The sequence below is a fragment of the Pleurodeles waltl genome, chromosome 4_1 (genome assembly GCF_031143425.1).
Source record: "Pleurodeles waltl isolate 20211129_DDA chromosome 4_1, aPleWal1.hap1.20221129, whole genome shotgun sequence".
Taxonomy (NCBI): Eukaryota; Metazoa; Chordata; class Amphibia; order Caudata; family Salamandridae; genus Pleurodeles; species Pleurodeles waltl.
This window is the reverse complement of record NC_090442.1, coordinates 621,396,742-621,402,741: the sequence shown is the minus strand read 5'-3', so window position 1 is coordinate 621,402,741 and position 6,000 is coordinate 621,396,742. Positions and strand designations below refer to the sequence as shown.

The window sequence follows — 6,000 nt, the reverse complement described above, 5'->3', positions numbered from 1 at the left end:
GGCAAGCGACTATGTTAAGGCTAGCGCATGTGTTTGATTATGCACTTTCTGGTGACGGTTGCTTGCTGCCAGTGCGCTGGTTTGGGTAAGGAGTGATAGTCACTGGTACAGAGTAGTTTTCATTTGACAGGTGCCAGCAAAAGGACATTGCTGCGATTGCACTCCGGTGGAAGACATGCTTTGCCTTGAAGTATGCTCGGTCAACAGCCGCTGACATGAAACATTGCCACAGGCGTGTGCCAAAAGGAGGGAATTAAAAAAAGAAAAAAGATGAATAATAAAATGCACAGTGAGAGGCCTTGTTTTGCATTTGAATGGCAAGACGCGAGCTTCAGAACTTGCTGCTTTATATTTGAACAAGGAGACACGTGCTTTGGAGTTTCTCCACTCATCTGTCAACAATGCCAATCATAATCTCGAGGACCTACGCGATCCAGAGAGTTGCTAAGGACGTGTAATTCATATACTAGTGTCGTTTGGCAGCAGTTAAGAGCATATATATTAAAATCATGAAATCTTTGTGTACCTGAACAGAGGTCTGTTATACTACATTTTCCTTTTCTGACTTCTTCACTTCCTTCAAAAAGAAAAAAAAACATTAACATTGAAGGACTACATTTTTTCCAACATAAAAAAACAAACAAACAAACAAGGAAGGTCTACAAGTGCATTCATCAAGACAAGGCAGACTGCATAAATTCTTCAGGCAACATTAAAAATACAACAGAGACTACTTTATTTATTTTACTTTAATATTTGGAGTGGATTTAGCTTTTTGTGAATCTTGATGACTGGAACCACTTTTTATTTAACTATTTTATATTGCATTTTGACATAGTGATTAACTGAAAATTAATAATAAGTATGGAATCGGTAATTGCTCCTCCTATGTTTTCAGAGCATACAGATCATCCCACAATGTTGTAAGAAGATTGGAAGGATGCTTATGAAGAATATCTAGAAGCAATAGGGGTGTAACCTGTACCTCAAAATCGAAAATTGGCATTACTGAAACATAATTTAGGTATTGGAAGCAGAAAGATTTATAAAAATCTACCATTCCCTGAGGTATTCAATGATGATGATGATCAGTATACATATGAAAAAAATATAATGTTGTGATAGAAAGACACAATTATTTCCAGAAGTCAGTTACTTGATGAAAACGTTGAACAGAATGTGGGATGCTTGCATGTTTTGGCAGCGTCATGTTAATGTAAAGAGTTACACGATTAAATAATAAGGGATCAATTGATTAATAGAATGAGTAATTTGAAGATCCAAGAGAAATTATTAAGTATAAATAAACCCACTTTAGAAAAAGCTATAACCATAGCAAAGAAAATGGAAGATGCTTCATCTTACTTGTCATTTTTGAAAGCAGAGAACAAGTATTCCACACAGTTTGAATGTTGTGAGGCAGACTCACGGGAAGTGAATATTGTCACAAAAAAACAAAAAAACAATTACATTAGTTCATATTAGTACGGAAACAAAACACAATGTTTTAGGTGTGGCAGTTTTAAACATGTAGCCACAAATGATAATTGTCCTGCTCTAAAATGAAAATGTTATCACTGTAAGCTCAAAAGGGGATTTTCACGAGTCGGTAAAGCCAATCTACAGGAGAATAGATCAGATTTGAGGGAAAAAGTAATGCTGTCCACATGATTCAGGGAAGTTTATCGGATGATGATGATGACATTTTAGTGGTGGAAGATGCTGAAATCATTAAGGAAAATATACAATGTGAAGAGATGCAAAACCAGATCTTGAATGTTGATGAGGACTATATTCCACCCAAATGCAAGATAAAAATTGCTGGCAAAGAAATAGATACGTGGGCTGATTTTTGTTCACCGTATACAATAATTGACTAGCTGTGAATTTAGAACATACAGAGGTAGCCCCAGTGGGTTATTGTGGCACAAAATTATTACCTATATTATGTTGTTTTAAGTCCTTATTGAACTTTAAGGGGAAGGAAGTATCCAGCCAAGTATATATAATAAAGAAAGGTAGACTACTTTTAGGATGGAAAGAATAAAGAAAATCAGGAATAATTTTAGATCCCAATCGGATGGAACAAGTAATGGCTATGTGTGATTCAGACATGTAAAAAATGGACGGAAGCATTCCCAGAAGTATTCCAGGAGAAAATAGGTATGTTGAAGGGTTTTTCACACCATATTATTTTGAACGAAGGATCCGCTCCTAAGGTGCATTAAGTGAGGGAGGTTCCACTGGCAATGAAAGAGGCACTAACCTTAGAGATGGACAAACTTTGTGCAGAAGGGATGATTGAACCCATAGAAGCGTCAGAGTGGCTAAGTCCAATAGTATTAGTAGGAAAGTCAAATGGTAAAATCTGCATGTGTGCTGACTTGCGTGATCTAAACAATTGTATTTGGGTTGACCACCACCCAGTGCCCAATATTAGTCTAATGTTGAGCATTCTGGAAGAAGGTAAATATTTTACAACCCTAGATTTGTCAAAAGTGTACCACCAAATTATTTTACACCCAAAGAGTAGACATTTAACATTGTTTGTAACACCACAAGGAGCATGTGGATACTTAAGAATGCCATTTGGGCTGGCATCTGCCTCTGTAGTATTCCGACATGTTATGCACAAAATGTTGGCTGCTATAAATTGTGTCACTGTTTTCCAAGATGACATTTTGATACATGAAAGAGACAAACATGAACATGATGATGTGTTCTCAAGTCCTAAAAATATTAAAAAAGGCAGGACCTAGAATTGGTATAGAAAAGTGTAAGTTTGCTGCACCAGAGGTCGAATATTTGGGTCACATAGTTAGATCTGAGGATATTAGCCCTAAACTGAAATTATTAGATGCAATTCAATGTGCTCCCAAGCCTAAAAATAAGGAACAGCTTAAAGCATTTTTGGGATTGGCAGAGCATTCTGCTAAATTTGTGGATCATTTTGCTGATTTATCTTGACCTCTGGGATTGTTACTAAAAAGGGTAAAAGGTATGTTTGGTCCAGTATGTGTGAAAGATCATTTGGCAAAATCAAAGAAAGCATAACCTCAGCTGCAATTTTAAAACCATTTAATTTAAGTGTGGAACAATCTTGTGTACTGTTGCCAGTGCATATAGCCTAGGAGCAGTACTGTTACAACTTCACCAGTGCAAAGATAGAGTTGTAGCTTATGCTTCAAGAACTTTGAAAGATGCTGAACAAAATGAAGCAGTCATTGAAAAAGAAGCCCTTGTTTGTTGGTAAGGTGGTTCAACATTTCAGAACGTATTTGTGGAGAGTGGAATTGAACTTGAGAATCCATTGCATGTCTTTGGTGGTTATTTGTTCCTCCCAAGGAAGTGCTAAAGCAACACCTCACAAAGCTAAATAGCCATATCGACTACAAGAATTCACAGTTATGTATGTATCAGGTGCAAGGAATGTTAAGGCTGATTATCTTTCACGGTTACCTGTAGAGCGCTCCGATTCTGAAATTGAAGTAAGTGATAATAATGACAACTGGGTAGTAACCTTAATAGACATCTTTTGAAAGGGTGCCATTTCTAGACAGGAATGGTTGAATGCAATTTTGTCCATTGAGGAATTAATAAAAAAAAAAAAGAATGTGACAAATAAGAGGAAGAAGGAATGGATCAATGATGACATCTTAGGGAAATACAAAATGATATGGATCGAAACCTCTGTAATCAATAACATAGTGCATAGAGGTGAACAATTACTTGTTCCTTGTTCACTTCATGAAAGAATAATGTCAGTGTTGCATGATGGGCATGGAGGTATGTTCGCTATGAGACAAAAGGCCCGTTTGGGTTTCTGGTAGCTGGCAATGGATAGAGATATAGAGCGATTTGTAAGAAATTGTGTGAGTTGTCTGAACAGTGACAAGTCCTGGACTGTAAGAGAATCACCCATAATTCCCATCAAGTGTCCTGAAGGTTCCTGGCAGAAATTGGGTATAGATATTTGTGGTCCTTTCAGTCAGCCAGGTTTGAAGGGCAAATACACCATAGTCATTGTTGACTATTATGCCACGTGGCCAGAAGTTTAAGTAGTGGATGAAATAAGATCAGAAATAGTAATTACGTTTTGTATGGAAGTATTTGCAAGAGAGAGGATACCACAGGAAATTGTCACCGACACTGGTCCCCAATTCATTTGGGAAGTTGTGAGTACATGTTTTAAATCCTTACACATCCAACATCATAGAACAGACTTGTATCACCCCAGGGAGAACGGTCTTGTAAAAAGGTTCAACAGAGTCTCAGGAAGTTGTTTGCAAATGACTGTCAAGAAGGATTTGAAATAGAAGGAAGAGCTGAGAAACATGCTATGGAATTATAGAAGTACACTACATTCAGTGACAGGAGAGTGGAAGAAAACCAGCAACAATAGCCTCCCATGCTTGGATGAAAAGCAAGGAAAAAAAGGTTGTATACTGTTAGACCTGACAGCCTTAGGGTGGTCACCCCTAACTTTTCGCCTGCCTCTCTCCACTTTGTGCTAACCAGTGCTACAGTGCATGTGCTCTCTCCCTTTAAACATGGTAACATTGGATCATACCCAATTGGACTATTTACTTTACTTATAAGTCCCTAGAAGAAGGCACTGTATGTGCCCCAGGCTTGTAGATTAAATGCTACTAGTGGGCCTGCAGCACTGATTGTGCCACCCACTTAGTAGCCCCTTAACCTTGTCTCAGGCCTGCCATTTTCACTGCCAATTTGACTTGAAATTTAAAAGTACTTGGCAAACCTAAAAATCCCCTTTTTCTACATATAAGTCACCCCTAAGGTGTAGCCTAGGTAAACCCTAGGGCAGGGTGCTGTGTGGGTAAAAGGCAGGACATGTACCTGTATAGTTTACATGTCCCGGTAGTGTAAAACTCCTAAATTTGTTTTTATACTACTGTGAGGACTGCTCCCCTCATAGGCTAATATTGGGGCTGCCCTCATACATTGTTGGAGTGGTAGCTGCTGATGTAAAAGGAGTAGGAAGGTCATATTTAGTATGCCCAGAACGGTAATACAAAATCCTGCTGACTGGTGAAGTTGGATTTAATATTACTATTTTAGAAATGCCACTTTTAGAAAGTGAGCATTTCTCTGCACTTAAATCTTTCTGTGCCTTACAATCCACATCTGGCTGGGTTTAGTTGACAGCTCCTTGTGCATTCACTCAGACATACCCTAAACACAGGATACTCAGCCTCACTTGCATATATCTGCATTTTGAATGGGTCCTCCTGGGCTGGGAGGGTGGAGGGCCCGCTCTCACCCAAAGGACTGCCACACCCCCTATTGGGACCCTGGCAGACAGGATTGAACTGAAAAGGGACCTGGTGCACTTCTAAGCCACTCTTTGAAGTCTCCCCCACTTCAAAGGCACATTTGGGTATAAAATCAGGGCCTCTGCCCTACCACCTCAGACACTTCCTGGAGAAGAAACTTGTAACCAGAACCTGCATCCTGCCAAGAAGAACTGCCTGGCTGCCCAAAGGACTCACCTGACTGCTGCCTTGCTGTTGCCCTGCTGCCTTGCTGCTCCCTGGCTGTGGTGAAGAAGTGCTCTCCAAGGGCTTGGATAGAGCTTGCCTCCTGTTCTCTGAAGTCTCAGGACCAAAAAGACTTCTCTCTTGCAACTGGACTCCTTGTGTAGTGAAAATTTAATGCACAGCTTGCTAAAAACGACGCACAGCCAGTTCCGCGGTGAAAAATTCACTGCACACCGAACCGGAACGACGCGCTCGACTTCACAAGGAAAAGATCAACGCAGCGCCTGCGATACGACAGGAACTTCGACGCACGGCCCACCAGATTGACCCACAGCCGACCTGGGACGACGATGCCCGACTTCCAGAGGGGAAATTGACGCAGTGCCTTCTGTGAGGGAGAAATTTCCCTGCACCAGCCACCGGAACGACACCGAGCTGGTCAACAAGCCCAGGATTCCACACACAGATCCCGGGGCGTCTGAAAACCCCGCAACCCGAA

General features: G+C 40.3%; 1 long non-coding RNA gene across 1 annotated transcript in view; it reads right to left on the bottom strand.

Annotated features, from left to right (window-relative positions):
- Positions 1-531: 531 nt before the first annotated feature.
- LOC138288555 (uncharacterized) overlaps positions 532-6,000 on the bottom strand; it is a 213,064-nt gene continuing 207,595 nt past the window's right edge. Inside the window, exon 3 of the long non-coding RNA XR_011202454.1 lies at positions 532-577. This is a non-coding gene — a long non-coding RNA (uncharacterized lncRNA). The remainder of the gene's footprint in view (positions 578-6,000) is intronic.